This window comes from Lontra canadensis, unplaced genomic scaffold (assembly GCF_010015895.1).
Source record: "Lontra canadensis isolate GAN:19392208 unplaced genomic scaffold, GSC_riverotter_1.0 scaffold36, whole genome shotgun sequence".
Lineage (NCBI taxonomy): Eukaryota > Metazoa > Chordata > Mammalia > Carnivora > Mustelidae > Lontra > Lontra canadensis.
In genome coordinates, this window is record NW_022631030.1 from 1501873 (window position 1) to 1525155 (window position 23283).

Genomic DNA, 23283 nt, shown 5'->3' on the forward strand with positions numbered 1-23283 from the left:
GAATGGCTGCATGGGTGACATTTCAGCAGCACTTTCCTTATGCCTCCTAGGACCCTGTTTCTTGAATATATCCTGAAGACTGACCTCCAAAATTTTGGAGTCACTGTATTACTGTTTGGAGCACCTTGTTCCCGGATTTTAATAGCTGAGCCTCCCTGTCATCTTCCTGTCCTCCAGCTTTCCTAGGGAGTAGGTGGCCATAGCTATTTTTTACCTGGATCAACTTCTCCCGGGCTGATCTCCAGGCTTCATGTATCCCCGACCCAGGAAACCTTCCAGTCCTCCTGCGTGCAGACTGTAGGAGGTCAGATTTGTAGAATGATCGTGGGTTTCAAATGCCCTGCCACTGGCTTCTCCACGGAGCTCCTGCATCCCTGCCAGTGGTCCCCAACCACCCTCCCCTCCGAGAAACCCCTTTCTGAGCTATCATCAGTTTGAAGGCAGGTTTAGCATGGAGCACTTTCACAGCTTAATTCCAATCCAATCCTTGTGGCTCCAGCCAGGCTGGGAGGGCTCCCAGATCCACTTTGAAATTTCGTCTTGGGTTGCACAAAGAACGGAGTTAAAACAGCAGAGATGTGGAGAGCGGGCAAGTTTTTTGTTATATCACAGTTGCTTGGCAGAGTGTTGGGTACGCACCTTCTCCAGAGCAACGCGGAAACGGCATTTCTAACCCCAAGGTAACCACCTGTAACCCTTCCTGGAGCCCTTCGTAACCATCTGTAATGTCTGTCTATCCATCAGTCGGTACCTACCCTGAGCACAGACCAGGGGGTGAGGAGGGAGGAGGGCAAACACCAAAGACATAAAAAGGGTCATTCCTACCCAAGCGCTATACTATCTGAAGTGAAGACACACAGCAGACAGAAGGCAAAGAGTCATGTGATGGACATTATCCTGGAAAGAGACAGACCCCTGTGACCCATGGTGTGTGGACTGAGCCGGAGTATTCCTAACAGGGAGCCGGAGAAAGGGAGTAGCCTCAGAAGCTTGTGTGACACGAGGACACCTGTCTGGTCCAAGCCATGAGGATGCTCCCGAGGTAAAAGTTCAGATTTACGTAAGGATCAGAGCTTTCCAGTCCTCTCCAGATAGGTGGTCTCACCCAGCCTCACTGAGGAGTTGCAACCAAGACCCCCACTCGAGCCAGCCCTCTAGGATACGCTGACAGCCCTTGTGAATTCCAAGCTGAGAGTGAATTTACTTGCAATCTTTGGACCCATAGCAACAAGAATAGAAAAGAGAGAATTTGGAAGTTATCTCCAGAGGGGGATAAAGGCTCATGAGGAGGGGTGTCTGGGAGGTGGTCGGGCAGAGACAACAGATCCCGGCTCCTTTGTGCCTCTGGTACTCGGTACGTTTGCCAAACAAAACATGTGAGCTGCTCGCTTCCTGCAGTTGTCTGTGGTCTCCCTCAATGCCGAGTCCTCTGGGGGGTACGGGGCGTCTTACTCTCCCTTCCTCCCAATATCAAGATCAACAAATATCAGTAAACCTGTGTTGAATGAATGAAGGAGGGAATAAATGAATGAATCATTGATGGTTCTCCAAAAACTGGTGATGCCACCACAAAGGAGAAGATGAAGGAGGCCAAGGTAACAAGGACGTTGTTTAAAACCAACCAAAAAGAAAAAGAAAAAGAAAAAAAAGCACAGGTTTTGTCTCAACATCAGGAAGAACTTCAGAGAGGCCAAGGAGGTGAAGGGGTGTGGATAAAGGCTGTCACCCTTTGTCTCCTATTCATGTCACGCAAACCTCCCCACAGCCCGGGGACCCAGGAACAAATCCCATCCCCAGCAACCCGGTGAGGAAACCGGGTCTCAAACAGGGTCCGTAACTCGCCCCAGCGGCAGAGCCCGGAAGTGGCAGAAGCGGGTTTTAAAATTCAGGATCCCTGATTCTGGGACCTCAGTTCCCTAGAACAGCAGACATCTCTTCACCTGGGGATGCATATTGGAGGAGCTCTGTGCCCTTAGCAGACCATTTCTCACCCATGTGTCTGCTGCTCGCCCACCGCGATCATCCTCCTCCCTCAGATTTGCTCTTGAGGTACCAGCCCAGCTCCAGCTGGGGAGGTCACAACGCTCAGACACTGGTGCTCTCTCCCACTGGTTCCTAAGGAAATGAAGGGTGCAGAGCTAGGTGTTTTCTCCCCAGACCAGCCCAGACTTCTGTGCCCTCTGGGTCCTGTCCTCCCAAAACTTCTCGGTCCCCAAATTGGATGTCTTTCCAAGTGGACAGGGATGAGCTTTGCCCTAAGAAATGTTTGGCCTTTGCCCAGCTCCTGGGAGCTGCATTTAAAATATGCCTGATAGGAGCGTCTTTCTTTACCTGGAGGCCTTGGGCTACTCAGTATCACCTTGACCCCTGGAGGAGCTGGAGACTAAGTGAGCTGGGCAGTCACCTCATGGGACTGACCCCAAAGAAAATGATTCAGTGAGGCTCCAGCAGGCTTCCCTAGCCAGCAACACTCTGTGTGTCGCCACCCATCCTTGCTGAGAGAACTAAGCGCCATCCGGATCATTCCGTGGGAGGCGACACCTGGAAGCTCGTCCCTGGAATTCTCCTGACATTGACTCGGTACCTTTCCGGGTCACTATCATCTGCGTCCTTTTGCTGTAATGAACTATAACTGTGAGTATAACTGTTTTGTTGAGTTCTGTGAGTCCTAGTGAACGGGGACTCGAACCTGCGAGTGGCCATGGGGACTCCTGCACAGCCGTCCTCCAGATCGTCGCTCCCGGCCACTCCGTCTCACCAGCTCTGCAGAAAGCCTGGCTCTCTGCGGGTTCCCGCCACCCCTGCCCCTCTGGACAGAAGGGAGGGATACATCTAGCAACCAGCACTTCAGGGTTGGAGAGAAAGGTGAAGATCTGCTTCAGTCCTTGCCCCCGCTCTCTGACTGTCTCTATGGGGCCTCCACCAAGTGGTTATTCCACTCTGATGAAGCGCGACTGTCCTGTCGTCCCCAAGGACGGGGACGAGCTGGGTTCCCTGTGAGCAAGAACAGGCCACGGTCAAGGCTGGGGCTGGTCGCGCCCACTGCGCGCACTGTCCCTGGGCAATGCAGGCGTCTGCTGGTTGCTAGATGTATTCCAGTTTTGGAAACGTTCCGTCTGAAGCAGGGACAGGATTTTCAAACGGTGGTGTCCTCTTATCCCCCCACAGAAAGGCTGGGGAGACAGATGTGGGTGGGAGAGCATAGTCTCAGGGCGGGGCCCTGCCTGGGAGGGAGGAGACAGGCAGGGAGCTCGCAGGCAGACACAGACCTGGAAGCCCAGCAAACCAACCAGTCAGGCTGTCTTCGAAAGCTCAGCTTTGGTTTTCCAGAACTTGCTGGGGAAGGCTCCCCTTCCCTCCTGCCAACTCCTCTGTTCCACCTGGCACCAAAGGGCCTAGCCTCCAAGTCACCACGATGAAAGCTCTGCAAGGATGCTAATTGCTTATCTGACCTCCCTTCAGATAACAATGGAATCGCTCTCCCTAATTAGCCCCGCCACCCGCAGACCAGCAAAGCCAAATGTTTATTATGGGATGAATGCACTTACTGTAAATTTTGACATATGCTGTGGAAAGATGTTGGATAAATAAGACTTTAGAGGCATGGGTTGTTTAAATAATGAGTGCCCACTGCCATGGGGGATGGGGTGGAGGGTAGAGAGGCCAAAAAGAAGCAAGGGGTCCTGGAGCAGTGCTCAGAGCCCTGGGACAGACTGGGCGGGTCAGGAAAGGCAGAGGGAGGCTTTCTGGGGAAAGCGGGGTGGGGGCAGGGCTCAGGGGCAGGGAGCCAGCAGAAGGAAGAGAGGCAGGCTGGGCAGCCCATCTCACCCCCTTGAATGAACCTCATGGCCCCCTCCTTCCCGCAGTATCTCCCTCTTATGCTCCTCTGCTCACAACCATTCACAGTCCCTTAAAGGGGGTCCTGGCAAACAGTGACGGTTGGTGATACCGTGTCAGAGAAGCGCTGCCCCTCCCCCATTGACTCTGCAGCCCCGGTGAGGGTTTGGGAGCCTGACCCCTCGCCTGGGCTCCGCTGGCTGGGCCAGCATCTGCAGAGGGCAGCTTTCCACCCAACCAAGAACCCCAAACCACCGTGTTTGGAAGCATTTTGGAGGGAGCCCATGGATCGTATGGCGTCCCGTGACTCCCTGCCCAGCTGGGAGAGCAGACCACCTAGGGAAAGAAGGAGACCGACTTCTCACACAGGAAAGACCGCCCCCTCCATAACCGCGGGGCTCAGGCCCAGACGGCTGGTCCGCAAGCAGGGGTCACAATGATCCTGAACGCCGTGTCTCTCGGTCCATTGGGTCCCCACCGGCCCCGGTGAGAGCCGTCCTCTCATTGTAGTGGGTGCGGGTTTGCTGGGCAAGCGTGTGTAGACGTCAGGCAGAGAGGGGACTCCCGGGAGCTCCACAGGCAGCTCCACAGACACCACCCGGGCTTGCACATGGTCAGCCCCTCGCTCGTCAAGTCTGCTTGGCAGTGCCTGGGCCTCTGCCGGCGGGGGCCTCACTGCCCTCACCTCGGCTCATCCATGTCCCTGACTGCCCAGCAGATGACTCTCGGGGTGGGTCTCACCGGGAACCCGGAGGGGCTGACGCAGCCCTGAGAGGTGTCCGCGTTTCAGCTGTGCCAGTCACTGGAGAGCCACTGAAGGAGTGCGAATGAGGACAGATCTGTCAGATCAGTTCAGAGAGGTAGAGCAGCAGCCATGAGGCAGGCGAGCCCAGAAGAAGAAGAAGCCCCCTGGGGACCCAGTGGCCTGTGAGGAAGCTGCCATAGCAGTGCAGGCCTGGCCGGTGATGGGTCAGCACAGCCCCAGGCAGGCCCATGTGGTAACCAAGCCCAAAGGGCAGGGCCTCCAAACAACAGATGTCCATGTCTCCTGGGGGTCAGAGAGGCCTTGGTCACTCAGGGACAAGGACTTTGGAGCTTCTCATGGCGGGGAGACGACCGGAGGGCCACTCACTGGCTCTTCCACATGCAGGCTTCAGAATGAAACATGAGTCTCTCACAGCTCATCCAGCAGATCGAGCCCCAGGGCTCCCCCTCAGTGTGAGAGGCGGAGACCCATGAAGGGATCTGGGGAAGCAGCACCACGGGTGCCTCAGCTCACGTCGCAGGGGATGGCAGACAGGAATGTTCCCGGTCATGCTTTCAGCCCTGCCTTCCTCCCGTCCACACACGTGCAGGAACATAGAATCAGGGACCACCAGGGCATCTGACCTAGGAGGCCCCTCAAAGGACAGATGGGGAAACTGAGGCCAAGAGGGCTTGCAGTTGGTCCAGGTTGCCCAGGCAGGCTACCGCATTCCAGAGCAGCTGCGACCCTCCTGGGCCACCCACGCCCCACAGGCTCTCCTGGTTTGCACGCTGGCTCCTTGTCCCTTGTCATTTTTACTTCAGTATTCTCCCCCCCTCGTTCTGAGGAACTTCCAAATGTCATTCTTTCTTTAGTTTTTCACCTCCACAGAGCCCTCCTTTGCTTCGTCTCCCCCCTTGGGCAGGCTCTTTCGCTGTGAAGGGCCCTTTTTTTCTCCTCCCACAGAGCACGCTGACCTTTTCCTCTTCTCCAGGACAAAGCCTGGCCTGGCAATTCCTAACAGGAGTTGGCTCTGGAAGTTCCGGTAATTGCTCCGTCCCTATTGTGGAGCGTGTGAAGCCCGTCTTGGCCAGGGTGCCCCCCCAACTCTCCCCACCCCCCCTTTTACCCACTCACTTGCTAGAATCGAGCTACAGATGGGCTGTTAACGAGGTGACCAATTAACCCAAACGCTAAATAACCCCAAAGGGTGTTTTTCTCCCTGGCCCCATTTCCAGGCCCCTTTGTTCCTCCTTGGGAATCTGTCCACTGTGACAGGACCACAATGGGACTGTTCCCAAGCCTGACCCTGTGAGAAGCTGACCCACTCAAGCCACGGTCACAAGACTGACTCCTTTGCTTCGGGGGGGGGGGGGGGGAATGTGGCGTGCATGGGAGCAAGGAAGGTTCTTGCCTCTCAGGAATAATAATACAACCCCCCCACACACCACATCCACATAAGTGACAACTTACTACATGTTATATAATTCTCATGCAAACTTTCATTTGCTCAGTTATTAAACAAACATGAATTGAAGATTTCTGATGTGCCAGATGTTGTACTGGGCGGTCTTGACCTCAGACGGGACCAGAAACGGCCAGTAGGTTAAGGCCCCTGCTTTAGAGTATCTTCCTGCAAATTTTCCAAGTCTCTTTATGATGCCTGGTCTGCTGGCAGTCCAGAGCTGGCATATGGCCCTGAGCCCTGTGTGAGCCCTGCCCCTGTTTCTCCCCTTCAGGGCATCCCCTGGCCCTCCCCGCTACCTACCCACCCCACTCACAGACACAGACGTTCATGGGGTAGACCAGAACCCCTGAGGCCACTCACACCTACAGAATCTCCTCCGGGAGTGTAGACAGTGAGCACATCGCTCCCTCAGCCGATGGTCGTTTCTTTCATGGAGTCCCTTGAGACTGGCCACCAGAATGGTGCCGGCTCTCTGACGTTGTGCGATTTCCACTGATCACAGAGACAGAGGCCTCCCCAAAACAAAACTTTGCTTGGGACTCGACACAGGCTAGGAGGGACACTCACATGAAAGGTATGGTGGTGAGCAAAACAGACACAATCCTTGTCTCCACGGCAGCTGTAGTCACAAATATTCACTGGAACAGGACCAGAATGAAGAACAGACGGGATCAGACCCTTTCCAAAAGAAACCCGACCCATCGTGTGAGGTAGTTACTCGATCAGCTCCATTTTACAAATGAGAAACTGAGGCACAAAAATGCTGGCTGCCTGCCTGATGGGCCTTGGTAGCAGAACCAGAAACTGACTGAGGAATGTGCTCACCTGGGATCCAATTAAGTGTATGATTTCTCCCATCTGCTCAGGCTGAAGGAGGAACACTCTGGGCTGAAAACAGGAAAATGATAGTTGTAAGGACAATTTTGGTAGCCAGTGAGAGAAAACCTAGCACAATCTGACTCAAGTACAAAAAAAAAAAAAAAAAAAAAAAAAAAGAGGGGGAGGAGAATTAATTGGCTCTTAAGAGATGCAGCAGTGTTTGTCTTCAGGCATGGCTGGATCCAGGTGTTCAAACGAGATCCCAAGATTCAGTTTCTCCCTACTCGTCACCCTCTTTTTCTTATTTAATTGAAGCATAACTTAATATACAGTAAAATGTACAGATCTTAGGTGTACATTTCAGAGATGTCTACACACAAAACCATCAGATCAAGATACAGAATTTCCAGCACCCCATAAGGCTCTCTTTTGCCCCACTATAATCAATAATCCCCAAAGGGTAGTCACTGTACTGACTTTTATCACCACAGATTAATCTTTCTTATCTTTTTATTATTATTATTACCAAGATATAATTGACACATAACTTTATATTAGTTTCAGGTGTACAACATAATGATTCTATATTTGTATATATTGCAAAATGATCACCACAATAAGCCTAGTTAATATCTGTACATACATAGTTACAATTTTTTTCTTGTTGTGATAAGAACTTTTAAAATTTACCCTTAACAGCTTTCAAAGATGCCATGCAGTATTATCAACTACCATCACCATGCTATACATTTCATCCCCATGACTTCTTTATTTTATAACTGGGAGTTGGTACATTTTGATCCCTTTCACCCATTTTGCCCACCCCCACCTGCCTCTGCCCTGGCAATCAATCATCTCTTCTCTGTATTTATGAGTTTGGCATTTTGAGGGGTTTTTTTTGTTTGTTTTGTTTTAATATGTTTTGTTTTTAGACCCCACATGTAAGTGATAGCATAAGTTATTTGTCTTTCTCTGTCTTATTTCACTTAGCAGAATGCCCTCCAGGTCCCTCCATGTTGTTTCAAATGGCAGGATTTCATCCTTTTTATGGCCAAACATAGAAGACCATATGTACCATATATATCATAATATATAGCCACATATATATTTGAGATACACACACACACAATACCATAACACCATGTATATATCACATTTTCATTCATTGGTGGACACTTGGGTGTTTCCATACCTTGGCTATTGTAAATAATGCTGCAATCAACATATATTTTTTCAAGTTGGTGTTTTTGTTTTCTTAAGATAAGTATTCAAAAGTGGAATTGCTGGATCACGTGGTAGCTCTATTTTTGCTCTTTGGGTTGTTTGTTTGTTTGTTTGTTCGTTTTAGGAACCTTCATACTGTCTTTCATAGTGGCTACACCAATTTCTATTCCCACTAACAGTGCACCAGGGTTCCCTTTCCATTTCTCCTTTGCTTTTTCTTTGGATTTTATTTATTTGTTTGCAGAAAGAGAAAGCGAGCGAGCACACAAGCAAGGGGAACGGTATAGGGAGAGGGAGAAGCAGGTTCCCCACTGAGCAGGGAGCCCAATATAGGACTTGGATTCCCAGGACTCTGGGATCATGACCTGAACCGAAGGCAGACGCTTAACCGACTGAGCCACCCAGGCGTCCCAAGGGCGTCCCTTTTCTCCCCATTCTCAACAGGTTATCTCTTGTGTTCTTGATCCTAGCTTTTCTGACGGGTGCGAGGTGGTACCCCACTGCTGTTCGGGTTTGCATTCCTCTGGTGATGAGTGACGTTGAGCATCTCTTTTTTTTTTTTTTTTAAGATTTTTTATTTATTTATTTGTCAGAGAGAGAGAGAGAGCGAGCACAGGCAGACAGAATGGCAGGCAGAGGAAGAGGGAGAAGCAGGCTCCCCGCCAAGCAAGGAGCCTGATGTGGGACTCGATCCCAGGACGCTGGGATCATGACCTGAGCCGAAGGCAGCTGCTTAACCAACTGAGCCACCCAGGCGTCCCACGTTGAGCATCTCTTCATGGGCCTGTTAGCCACCTGGATGTCTTCTGTGGGGAAATTTCTATTCAAATCTTCTACCTATTTTTCAATCAGATTGTTTGTTTCTTTGCTATTGAATTCAGTCTTTCCTCTCTTAGTCTCATACAAATTGCATCACGTGGGGGGAGTCTCCTGTGGCTGGCTGTGCTCGGTCGAGATTATGCTGGTGAAATGTATGCTTCTTATTGTGTGTAACAGGAGTTTGTTACTTTTAATTGCTGTGCATTATTCTATTATATGAATATACCACATATTATTGTTGATAAACACAAATAGATTATTTCCAATTCTGGCTACTATGAATAAAGATGCTGTGAGCATGTTTGTACACATCTTTGATGGACAAATCATTCATATCTTTTGGGTAAATATAACTCGGGAGTGGAGTTGCCAAAAAATTATAGAACGTGTATGTTTACTTTTAATAGATACTTTGAAATAGTTTTCTGGAGCAGTTATACCAATTTATACCCCCACTAGCCTTTTTAATTGGATTGTCTGTTGTTTGCCCACTGGCGTGCACGAGTTCTTTATATATTCTGAAAACTGCAGTTTTCAGTCTTTTTTTCTGATATGTGAGCTACAAATATCTTGTCCCAATCTTTGGCTTATTCTCTCTCTCCATCATGTCTTTTTATGAAGAGAAGTTCTCAATTTTAATAAAGTCCAACTTAACACTTACTTTACATTGAGTTTTGAGTGTTGGTGTGTATATCTTGTAGGAGAAAACGCTATTAAAGGTGTGAATACATTTTCCTTTGTTTTAGTCTAGGAACTTGAGTGTTCTGGATTGCATGTTTACATCTATGATCCTTCGCGCATTAATTTTTTGTGAATGGTACGAGGCAGAGGTCTAGTTTCATTTTTTTTCCAAATAAATGCCTAATTAACCCAGCACCATTTATTAAAAAGTACATCCTTTCCCCTACCCCCGGATTGTAGCGAAGCATTTGTTAAACCAGATGGTTGTACGTGCCGTCACTGTGGTCCCTCCCTCTGGTGTTCAGACAGGCAAGTGGGGCCCAGTCTCACCTGTAACTAATTCAGCAGCCCCAGGTGAAAGGATTTCCTTTCTCTCAAGAGCAGCCCCAACATTGCACTTGCCTTTCCACACTCAGCCTTGGTTCAGTCACTACAGTCCAATGTTGACTGGCCAACATGTGGTCCTAGGTCCACCCCTGAGAGTAGGGCAGAGGGCGCAGAAAGAAGCCACCAATCCTGCCGACTGGGGGAAGAAAGGCATGGCTCCTCAGGATGAACTTGGGAATTTATCACCAAAAGAGAGGGATATGTCTGCTGAGGCAAACAGAATCAACTTAGAGAGACTCTACGGTCTCAGACGGCCCCTGGATCTTTCCAGTGATCATTCCCCTTTACGAAGTTGATTATGGGCCATTCCTGGGCCCCAGGCACTCTGCCAGGCACTGTAAGAATGCACAGAGATGTTTTAAGGCTTTTTATACAGCCCACCTCTGAGGATAGGCAAGATTAAGGAAACCTACAGAGCAATCCAGCATTACTGGGTCCCCCGGGTTATCTGGGTCCCCCAGGTTATCCAGCACCCCCTGGGCTCATCTGGGCACCTACGCGTTGCCACTGTCAGGCTGCCCGGGAGACATGGCAGGCCTGGAGACTTGCATGTCACGCCTCATTTCACCAGGTGTGATTTCCAATGAGACATCGCTCCACTGGGGCCTAATGACACGGGGAAAGTCGGGCAGGGAGGCTGTGATTTCCAATATGCACCAGCCCGTCATTACTAGCAGGAAATGGATTTTTGCTGGGTAATCAAAGTCAGATCCCTCACTCTCCCCATCTGAGAGTGGCCCCGGGCACCAGCCCCCATCACACACAAGGTGCCCTCACTGCACTCTGCTCCCTGGGTCCTGGGGAACCGAAGCCGAGCCCGGCTTCCCCCAATTCCCCCTCCGGAGGATATACTACGCCATCCTCCCCTGGGACAGCTGGATTCCTGGTCGGAAGTGGGGTGTGGGGGTTGTGGGGAAGGACAGAGAAGTAGGAGGGGCAAGGTCAGGGGAGGGAGGTCTTCACCTGGTGGGGAGTGCAGGAGAAATAAAGCAACAATGTCAGAGGTTTAATCAACCTTTGAAGACTTCACAGTGTTTGGACAGAAGTGTGTGAATAATATTCATTTAGATTGGCACCTGTACACACCACTGAAAGGAAAATAGCATTTTGTCGCAGTTGTGATGAGGAGCGAGCAGTCTGGAGAGACAGGCTGCACATCTCCTGGAAGCTGTGAAGATAGGTTTTTTTTCCCTTTTGTTTCTGTCTCAGTGTGACCCTGTGACTCCTTGAAAATCCAGTGGCTCAGAGTCAATGCCTGACATTCCTTCTTCTGCTTCTCCAGACAGAGAAGGAACAAGGGGATTTCTGGCAAGGGCATTCTGGCAGGATGGGGAGGCCCGACTTCTGCTTCTGGCCCTGCTGCTGGCAGGCCACGAGGCTGTGGGCCAGTGCAATGGGGACCCCGGCCTCCGTCTCCCTGTGTGCAACGTGCACAGGAGCCGTCCACTCTAACACACTTCCTGGTCTGGGTGAGGGTCACGGGAGGGGAGGTGACCCCGAGTGTGCAGAGGGTTCTTGGAGGGTGACGCCATTACCCTTCTCTAGCATTAACCAAAGAGACAGTCACACAGAGCAGCATCAGGGGACTAAGCCTTTGCTGAGCCCCCCCCCCCCCCCCCGCTCCTCTTGCTCCTGCCACCCAGCAGGCACCGACTTCCTTCCTCCCTCATCCTTTCCTTCCCACCAGGGGCCCTTGGGTCTCTACATCCCAGTCACGGCATGTGTGAATGTTGGGACTTGTCGGCCTTTGTTCTGGGCTCCTGACCAATCTCCCCAGGCAGAGTGGGGTCTGGCCATTGGCACATGCCCCTGCTGCTCTAGACACTCTTAATCCTGTCCCCACGGACTCCCCAACTTCTGTAGATCAGACGCCTCCTTCCTGCTGTTTGGAGACTCCTATCCACCACGGCCACGAGGCTGCATTGACAAAGTCTTCTAGAGACCAAAACTCCCAGAGCTGCGGCCTCCCCAGCACCTCTTACCTCTCTCCCATCCCTCACTTCTCTCCACTCCCATTCCCTCCCCTCCCCCTCTCTGCCTTTAGCCACCAGCCTTCTCTTCCTGTTCTTCCTCCCCTACCCCCTCCTCCTCCCATCAGGGGCCTTCCCTCCTCCCTCTTCCCCAACTCTGCTCTTGTCTGTCTTCTGAAACAAAGATCCCCAGGGAAGGATCACGGCTCCTCCTCCCAGCCAGGTTCCCCGGCAGCTCCAGGAGGGGCTTTCTAAACCGTTACCACCAAATACCTCCCAAACACACCTGCTATACCAGGCACAGGCTCCCCAGCCTGCTAGGAGGTCACAGAGTTGGTTTAGGCGGACGTGTCCACACAGAGCACAAATGAGTCCCCGACGCTGGTCATACAGGATGGAGATGTCACCAGCCCCTGCTTCCCTCCTACAGGCAGCAAAGTGGAGTCTTTGAAGTCTAGGGTAGAAGAGCCCTTAGAAGTACATCATGTTCCTAGTCAATGCCAACAATATAGCTTGCTTGCTACTCAGAATAATATATGATTAAATATCAGTGTCCTTCTAATGTTAGCTATTAAACATTTTCAGTATTGTAGTGTCTATAATAAAGTATCTCTGTGCAGGAGAGTATAGCTAGACCTATAAGGTAGAATAAAATTAGCTAATATCTAACATTAGATATTAACATCTATCTAGAGAAAAAATTCAACTGGAAGAGCCAGAAAGACACTAAACAAAACGAACAGAAGGGAAGAACTGCTCAACAAGATACAAAACATTTTAACACTATCAGGGTTATAATAGCCCATTATTGCATGTGGGAAGGGAGAGACCGTACAGTGAAAAGAAGAGAGACCCAAAATAGGTCTAAATACAAAAAATAATTTAGCTTCTGATAGAGGTGGCATTTCAGACCGATGGGTGGAAAGAGGATTAGACAAATGCTGGAGTTACCAGTGAACCCTGGACTGTTCAATACAGTAGCCACTAGCCACAGATGGCTATTGTGTACTTGAAATATAGCTAGTCCAAACTCTATGCTGAATTTTTAATACTAGGTATGAGAAAAGAAATGTAAAATAACTCATCTATATTTTTTATATGGGCTATATGTTGACATTATATTTTGGATATGTTGTGGGATAAATAATATGTGTTATTACAATGGCTTCCACCTGCTTCCTCTTATTTTTTTCGTTGTGGGTAACAACATTTTAAATTACATATGTGGCTCACTTTATGTATCCATTGGGCAGCAGTATTCTAACCATTTGTAAAAAGTCAAATTGAATCCCTATCCCACTCTTGATACCAAAAATAAAATCCAAATAGGTCAATATTTTAATGTAAAATATACCCAGAAGAAAATATGCATAATTTATTATATGATTTTATTTTATGATGTTGGAACAGGGAAGGCCTTTGAAAACATGACTAAACTCAAAGGTATCTTTTAAAAAGGTTGATAAATTTGATGTCATAAAAAATAAAATTATACCCCAAAAATACCTCTAATAAAGTCAAAAGACAATTAACAATTTTAATAGGGAAGATATTTGTAACATACATAGCAAAAAGTTTAGGTAAGAAAAGCTCTTACAAATCAGGTTTTCAAACAAAGACGGAAAACCTACACTATTGGCAAAGTATATGAATACGATGTTCAAAGGGGAAAAAATTAGAAATCACCAGTGCACGTATAAAAAATGTCCAACTTCATAAACAAAGGCGTGAAAACTTCAAAGCTGTTTAGAAGATCATGAGAGTGGTAAGAAACTAGCCCTCTTGTTGGTGGGATATAAATTCGGGCCATCTCTTTGGAGACCAACTTTGGCAATAACGATTAAAATTTTAAATGCCTATTTCCTTTGACCCAAGAAGGCTACTTCTAGGAATTTAACCTATGAATATGCTCGTGAAAGAAGGCATAATATGTGTACAAGAATCCTCATTTTATTACTGCAAAAGCAAAAGCCAGCCAGCCAACCAACCTAGGAATAACATAAACATTCATCAGTAGGGACTGAGGAAGTAAATTTTGATACAGCCATGCCATGGAACACTAGGCAGCCACAAAAAGAACGCGGTTAGGCTTATGTATATTAATACGGAAATATCTCCAATCTTTAAATGACAAATGCAAGTTACAAAAAAATTATGTATAATTCTATGTGTAGTTTTCAAGGACACAATTATATATGTTGTGTTCACATAAAACATTTCTGGAAGAGCCTATAACTTAACTGAACGTAGTTACCTCTCAGAGGTGGGAAGAACCCAAGAGTAAGGAAGGAAATTGCTTAATTTCTGTTTTTATTCTTTTATGCTGCTTGAACTCTTTTTAAAAGACCTTTTTAAAAAACTCTTTTTAAAGAGACCATGTTCATCTACTACTTAAAATTTTCAGACTACAGGTTTCAAATTGTCTAGTAGAACCCTTCATTTTTATTTATTTTTTGAAGATTGATTTATTTATTTGTGAGAGGGGTGGGGGAGGCGCAGAGGGGGAAGGAGAGAGAGTTTCAAGCAGACTCCCCACAGAGCAGGGAGCCCGACACGGGACTTGATCCCACAGCCCATGAGATCATGACCTGAGTTGAAATCACAAGTCTGGCCATTAACTGACTGAGGCACACCAAACCCTTCGTTATTATAGATGAAAACTGGGACCCAAGAGCAAGTGTTTTGGCAACTATTAGCAAATTACTCCAGAATTTGGTAGCGTATGAAACAATTTTGTGATACACATAATTTCCCAGGTCAGGAGTTTAGGAAGCAGTTGGTGGGGTAGCTCTCACTTGGCCACTGCAGTCAGATGTGGGCTGCTTGCGAGCCTCTGAAGGCCCCAGTAGGCTGGATGGCCAACAGGGTTCACGTTCATGGCTGGTAAACCATGTTGCCAGTCAGCAGGGAGTTCAGTGGGGCCGTGGCCTGGAACAGCTCTCTAGCATGGCAGTCTCAAGGCTAGCACATTTCCTACATAGTGGCTGGCTTCCCCCAGAGACAGTCAGGCAGAAGCTGCATGACCTTTCCTGGCCCAGCCTTGAGAGTCACACCACATCAAAGCCACCATCTGTATTGACTGAGTTATCACAAACCCACCCAGAGTCAAGAAGGACCCTGTCCGCTTCCCCCCATCACCACCATCACCGCCTCTCATTGGGGTGAGCGTTGAAGAATTCTGTGGCCATGTTTGTTTCCACACCACTACAGGAAGTAACTTGCCCAGCATCAGAGGCAGGAAGTGTTGGAGGTCGGTGGAAAGCAAGGGAGGAATTCTCTGGCTCCATTATTGTCCAGAGCTGTTTCTGAACGTGACCGCCCCACATTCAATAGCTGCGACCCGACCAACTCCCATTCACCAAGGACCCCAGACAGCCGAGCTCCCCTAACCCTGAGGCTGAGTCATGGACTGCCATTCTCCCCTAGTTCCTTCCCCAGAAAGATCCACGGGGAGACTCTGGTCCCATTTTATACCGATCTCTAGTTGTTCTCCGCAAGTGTCCTCTGGGGAAGACACATAGCAGCCAGTCTTGCAAGAGCCTCCTAATATCATCTATTTATTCAGTCCAGCTGAGAAGCTGGGGGCCACCTGGGCCTTCTCTGTTGGTTCACGGTGATAGCTTAATTACTGAACCTGCCTCACCCTTTTCCGATCACTCGTCCCCTCCCGAGCCCGATCTCTGCTCACCCCTCTTCTCCTCCTTCTTCAACAGCGTTGGCAGAAATTGTCAGGGAGTTGATCAGATTTATTCAATTTAGACTTAACAGACCGGGGACTCCTATTTCTCCTTCAGGTTCATAAGGTTTTTGATTCCATTTACAGGTTTATTCATTTATCAGATATTCGTTTCAATTCACTTTAAACACCGGGCATGGGAGATGAGTTCAGGGGAGATGCTCATCATTTATTACTCCGGCTTCTTGGGAGCTGCTGGGCTGAACCCATTTCCAAGTGTGTGGTGGCATCAGGAGGGAGGGCTTTAAAGGGACAGGACACCGAGCGCGGATATTCTGGGCAAGGACAGTTGTCTCGGGGGCGCGTGCCTCTTTCCCACATGGCTTGAGGCGTTCCGGATACCTGTGGGTTCCCCCAGGCTGAGCGCTGCTGTGTTTCTCGACTTGGGGAAATGCTGCCTTTCCACATTGGGAGTTTCTTTCCATTTTCATTCTCTTGGGGCTAAGCGAAAATCCCCAGGAGTGCCTTCTCTTATTTTCCAGAAATGAAGAACCCCAGCCTCCGTCCACTCCCCACCTGCCCTCCATCGTTACGCCCTTGTGTGTATCTCCAGGGATGGAAGCTGCCCAAGACCCTTTGAGAGAGTTGGCCCTCCTCCAAGAGGCAGGGCGCGGGCGAGAGGAAAACCTAGGCCTGGGAGACCGTCCTTCTCCTCAAGGCAGCGACCCAGCACCCTGCAGCCACCCACCCCAGGGCCTGGAAGTCCCCTGACCACTAGGAAACCAACCCAATCTTCGCACAGCCAGACTCCTCTCTCCTGCGTGATTCAAGCCTCATTCTATTCTCTGTTTGCCATTTGCCCATTATCCTCTGAAAGGAGAAAAGGGAGAAAAAAATTCCCAATTCTTTAAAAAGAGTTATTAAGCCTCTTTCAATCTCTTTATTTCACTTAATTCTCCCTTAAAAGAAGTAACAGATCTTCAGCGTCTCTCTGAGGGACACATGTCTTCCTTTCCCTGTCCTATCTCCCACGACAAAAAGACAGACACACACGCCCCGCCCCCCCTGAGAATGTGCCCTGGGCCCTACCGGTCAGCTGCTCCCACCTGGGTCCCTGGCTCTGGGAGGGTTAGGCAAAGACAGTGGAACTGCAGGACCCTTGGCTCTGGAGATGGGGGTGCAGGGGAGGGGTGGCCGGTGGTGGTGGCCATTTGGTGTGGCAGACAGAGGCCACGGCAGCCCCCCACGATGGCAGAAGCGGGATGTCCTGGCCGGACATCTCCCACCTGCCCCTTATTCCTCAAGACCACCTGAGTGCCTGGCCATCCCTCAGCTTTGTCAGGCAGCCTGCCAGAGATTTAACAAGCCCCGGAGGTGCGTCCAAAAAAAAAAAAAAAAAAAAAAAATCCCTTTTCTGTTTATTCCATCCAGAGCCAGTTCTGCCAGCTTGCCACCAAGAACCCGTCCCTTGCTCCAGAGCCCAGGAGGTCAAGCCATCCTGTCCTTAGGGCCTGAGCGAACAGGTGACAGGTGTTGCTTCCCAGACGCACTGCCTGCCCCAGAGCAGCTCTGACGAGCCAGGCCCCACCCCGGACGCCGGCAAGCAGGCCTGGGTGCTGGAGGCCAGGGCCCCACTACGCTGCTAAGGCAGCTCCCATTATCATTCCTGCGGCTCTCTTCCAGCTGCTTGTGGGTTGACACCATGACCTGACTCAAGAGGGGCCCGGGGCTTGAAGAGTCTCAGAATTTTTGACAAGATGACATGCACAGAGAGAAAACAGTTACATTGCTTCCCCGGTCAACCTTGAACCTGGCTTACACTTCCCCCAACACACACACCTTCCCTCAGAACAGAGGCAGGCAAGAGCCTGGCTCAAGTAAAAGCAAATGGGAGGGCAGCGAGGCCAACCTTTCGCTGCCATCAGAGGTGGCCTCTGGCAGGTTCTTCAACCTCTTCCTGCCTGGAAGGCCGAGAGGGGACCCTCCTTCCTCTTCTCGGTCCATGAGGAAGGGTTGGGATGGAGACGACGTCCTGAATGTTCTGTGGTAGACGACCAGGCCGCCAGCTGCCTCGCCCACCCCAGGGCTCCGCTGGAGAAAATGAAAGTCCTTGGAGAAGCTGCATAAGAATGCAAACAACTTCTCCCTCTTGCTGACCTTCTTATGGAAAGAGAGAAGACATTTTTTTTCCCCTTTCTGGTCCCTGAAGCAATATATATGTGGGCCTGGAAAGAATTGCAATGTGATTCTTTCTCCTCTGAGACAGCTTATTCCAGAGAGGCTAAGAAAAGAAAAAGGAAAGGGGAGATCTGGCCACGGGCAGAACTTTCTGGAAAGCCGCATCTCAGAGACTGGAACGGGAATGCACTTCCTGATTCAAATCGGGAGGGCACGTCCGATTTGAATCAGCAAGTGCATTCTTGAGCTGCCTCTTGGTAAGTTTGTGACCACAAGCAAATGGCCTAAACTTGTGGGCCCTCAGTTTACACGTCTGCCAAATGGGCACGATAGATTCGCCTTCTGACTTACAGACTGTCAGAGGGGATTGTCTTCAAAGGCTTCCTCTCCTTTGTCTCCGTAAAATCCTCCTCACTCTGCACCGTGCCCACCCGAGCAACCTGCATTTCGCGGCTTGTCAATACATACGCATATATTTAACCCGGTCCTGCCTGTTCTAGAAAGACGTGAAGTGCCTGATGGGTTCAATACGCGTGTACAATGAATGAATCAATTAATGGGCTAATGGATGTGAAAGTGCTTTGAGAAGTGTAAGATGAAAGAGATTTTTATGATCAGAGCAGTGACAGAGGGAGGCTGACTGGTACTTCCAGGGAGGAGACGCCCGCCTCGGACCTCTGGCCTGAGGAGGGGGGATTCTCTCTCAAAACCAGGCAATGGGCCGATTGACCCGTGAAGGTGACCCCTATTCAGCATTACTTTTTAAAAAAGGGATTCCAAGACCCAGGTTTTAAAAATACAAGCCCGAGGCTCCTGGCAATAAGTCACAGGTTTCTGGAGTGCGTTCTGCCTCTGGACCCAAGCCACGGGCCACGCAAAAGGAGAAGCAGGGCTTTCCATAGGTCCTGTCCAACACCTGCCTCAGGCAGGTGGGTCAGGAACGGTGCCACAGCAGGGCACTGCAAATGACTTTAAAGTCACTGTTCCTCAAATTGGATGCCCCCTCGGAGCTCGCACGATATGAGACGGAACAGCCGGCAGGAGGTAGCAGGGAAATGGAACACGGGCAGAGGGGCTTTCTTCCCCCACTAAGAGAAATGCTCCAGACACGACGACTTCCGCCCCTCCCTGCCCCTCTTGCAGTCACCTCATCACCAGACATTTTTACCTGGATGGGCTCCCAGTGTCTCCAGGATTGACATGGACTACTTCCCCCAGACACCTGCCCCTGTAACTGGCGGGGGTGAATCCAGCACTTTGAGAAGGAAGGAGGGGTCTATTACGGGAAAAGGGAGGGCTGCTGTGGCATGATGAAGCCATGTGCGGCAGCATCTGTACGGGTACACGTTTTTGCACACAAGAACCAGCATCGATGTCTGTCTGGTTGTACTGTGGGGGGAAATTTGCATATGTGCATTATATGTGCACGCATATTCACACAGATGTGTGAGATGCAGGATGTGTGTGTATGAGAGAGAGACAGAGAAGAAGGGGAGCATCCCTCCCATACAGTCTGGGGTGTCTTTAGCCCAGAGCCCGGCTCTTGTATTTCAGCCAAAGCCCAGTCATTACCACCTGCTAGAAACATCATTCGGAGTCATTTGACTTTGTAGAGCTCCTAGACCAGTGAGGAGCCCCAGGAGAGTAGTTCTTTTGGAAAAGTACAAAGGTAAGAGGAGGCAGAGAGAGGGACTTGCAGGTTTCCTGACAAAAGACAGGGACGGCAAATGTGAGGAGGTAAACTGAGGCAGGCCTGAGTGCGGGTGGTCTGTAAGTTGGCTGACCTTAAGACAAAGTAAGGCTTTCATCAACCTTCAATTAAAAAAAAAATTATTGTCTCTTGAGCCATCTGAAATCCCACCTTCCTACTGCACATTTCAGAGAACAGGAGAAAGGTCGAGAAGGGGCGTGCCCTTCGGGTGTAAGTCTGATCAGCTCCCCATTCAGTTTGGCTTTGGTCCTGCCTCTCTGCATGGGGCTTGGAGGGGCCAAGGACAGGGAATATGAAGGCATCCGTACTTCGCGGGAAGACCACAGTCTGAAGAGATAGGTGAATCTCCCTTAGTGAGTTCAGGGTCTCAAGCCACTGGATTCCCCGCTAACTTTCCACCCCCCGTATCCAGTTAGGGCGATGGAGGAGACTGGCTGGTCCGACAGCTGGATAGAGAGAGGATGGCCAGGCAGGAATTGGTTAGCAGTTCAAGACCACCCACCCACGGGTGCAGAGGCCCCCAGGACTTCTCATGGAGTCAGGGCTGGAAATAGTATCTTCATTGCCCTCACTCCAGAAATCTCTCCTGCCTTTGTCAATTCCCAGTGAGAGGGCATTCCTAGCTGCCTCATTAACTTAGCCTTGACTGCCAGGCGCTCCAAACGCTTACTCGGTTAGTCAGCATTGGCGAAGACTCTTAGAATGTCCAGGCCTTTCCCTCGGTAACATCTCACATCCACAGAGCACTGGGATAAAAACATGGGTTATCTGTGGTCTTTCATAATGTTTACCACACACTTAAGTCTGTTCTCAATTTCCTATTCATTTTCATTTAAAATAACATGGAATACGGCTCTGCATCAAAAGGAGGGAAAGTCATTGAAAATCCAGCAGGAGGGATTAAAATGCGGTTGACTGGGAAGCACGGATGTGTGCAAGCTCTGGCTTGCACGTAATTGGCACCTTATAAATGTTGAATAGGTGAATGAAGAAATGTAGCTCGGAAGAGGTAATCGAGAAAACCCACACACGCCACGTCTTCTGCATTTTACATGCGCTGCTCAACAGGTGAATGAACCACCCTTTGCCCACCTGCATCAACGTCACCAATGTTCCTGACAAATCCGTGGCTCCCCTGGTCCAAAGCCAGATGGACAAGATCAGAATCTAGGTGGTGGATGGGGCAGGGCTCGTGAACTTGAATTTCCTAACTAGCCCCTCAGGAGATTTTGAGGAGAACCCAGGGCTGGGAGTCCTGGCTTAGATGCTGGTGAGACCAGCCTCGGGACACTGAAACCCCCCAGTGGCGCTGATTTGCTACCAGAGCACCCCACCAGGAGGCAGAAGACTTGGTTCCTCCTTCGACGCCAGCTGGGGGTTCTTGAGTGACAGACAACTGCCCTTCTCCTGCCTGGGTTTGCAAATGGTCCTCCTGAGCGGTTGAGAGCCCCTTCTGGTGCAGAACTCCACATTTTCATAACAAATCAGCAGGGAGAGAAAACTAAGATGGCTTCAAGAGCACCTAGGAGGTGTCCCTGAGATGACAAGGACCTTCCTTCCTCCTGACCCCTCAGCCTCTCCTGCCAACACGGGGAACGGGTCAAGAGGCGGCCAGCAGGCTCCTGGCTGCAGGAACGTGCAGCTGCTCCACCTGCAAAGCCCCTGGAAGGAGGCAGGAGGACCAGCCCCTGATCCCCGGCACCCTGCCCCTCCGACTGTCACCTAGGTCTTCCGGAAATGGCACCAAGGGGAAGCGCTAAATCACGTTCAGGTTACAGTCATTCTGTTTGCCTTTTTCCGCAGTAGATCCGATGATTTAAATTAGGTCTCGATTCTTGTTTAAATTATAGTTTACTGTTCTGCACCCCGCTCAGAAGTGAATTACCTTAAGCAGCGGTATTAATAACGTGGTTATAATTAAGCCTCATTACTGCAGGCAGTTTGCTGAAACAGATTGCTTCTTCATTATTATTATAGCACCTTTGGTAAAAAGACATTTCCCCAGAATGCGACCTTGATGCTTTATATAGTAAAAGCCGAGATATGATAGAGATGTAAGGATGAATTAGCATCTTTTGCCTTCTCTATCCGGCTCATTAGAAGGAAAGGAACGCAAGTCAAATCCAAACAGCCTTGATGGCAATTTTAACCTGTATGAAATGGATAATGAATAGTTGTGAACTTTCCGCGACATTTTTGTAATGGTGTTTTATTTATACGACGCTACTATTAAAACGAAGAAAGAAATACAAGCCGGGGAGTGTTGAGACGGGAAAACTCTGGAAGGTCTCACCAGACGGCCAATGGCATTGAACTTGGGCTTATTATCATCAATTGGTTTGAGAGTTTCTGGCCCAGAGCCTGTTACACTGGGGGAGAAAAAAGGGGAGGAGGGTCTGTTTATTTATTCTAATTCTGCCGCCTTACTCTGGCCTTGAGGCCTGGGAAAGAAAGAACCCTGGAAGGAATGACCTAGAAACTTGGCAAACCAAGTTTGAAAGGCAGGCGAACTTCTGAGGATGCGTGGAGCCTCAGGATATCTGTGCTGCTCAGTGGGGCCCCGCCCTGCCGCCCCTCCCACGGCCCGCCCGAGTGGGTGCCCAGGCCCAAGCACGGCTTCCAGGGGCCCCGGGCCTCGGCTGGGTCATTTCCTGTTCTGCTTATTAATTACTCTTTCTGGTAATAATTAAGGCTCTGAGAACTAATTTTGTTTGGTGATTTACTCTTTTTTTCTGTGATTAGATGTGGTGATTAGAATGTGCTTCGTATCACATTAGTGTTTTCTTAGAAAGAGGCGAGCGGAGGCTCACCCACGCCGGCATTCACCCCCAGGAAGGGTGGCCCGCTCCCATGGGGAGAGCAGGCCCCACCAGGGGCCCTGATGGGCTGAGCCCACCCTCCACCCCGCGCCCCAACCCCCATCCATCCTGCCTCCCATGTGGATGCGGGGCAACACTGGCCCGGCTCTCAACCCCAGGCTCTGGCAGGGTCTAAGCCATTGCTTCAGACTTTATATCCAGCTAGAGACACCTCAGCCCCATAATCAGCAGTCCCATGAAGACACTCTACTGGTGTGCCATGTTACTGTCACACAGGTGGCCCCAACAGAGCACACAGCATAATCGGTAAAATAAATTCTCTCTCCACCTCTCACACCCAGCCACCCAAGACACCCAAGACGTGAGAGCTGCCCTCACAAACCAGTAACCCATCTATAGCCCTGGGAGCGGGCTCTGAGTGACAGTGGTGCCCCCAGGGAGTAGGCAGAGCGGCCGGGGCACGGCCCTGCCTGGAGCCTGCAGGAGGTAGTCAGTGAGAATGTGGGCTCTAGAGTCAGACACATCGGGGTCCAGATGCCAGCTCCACCCGTGAGCAGCTGTGCAGTCTCAGGCACGTGACTTAAGTATTCTGAGTCTCAGACCCTTGCTATCCCTATGTCACCCCCGCCCTTGCAGTGCAAGTCAAGGGTGAGGACAGACCCCGCCTCCGGGCCTGCTCCTGCTCCAGAATGTGGCTGTTATCATAATCCCTCCCAAAGGCACCTTCTTCTTTCTCCGAAAAGTAGCTCCTGTGCTGTGTCCTGGGTGATAACTCAGCCTCCGGGAGGTCTGGGGAAAGGTCAGCGGCCAGCCAGGGGACTCTCTTCATTATGCGAAAAGCTCCCCAGAAGAGCAGGACCCATTTGGAACAGGCCCCCAGGCCTCAAGCTCCGTATCCCTCGGTGACCCCGAGCTCCGCCTGGCAAATGAATCATGATGGTAAAAAGGA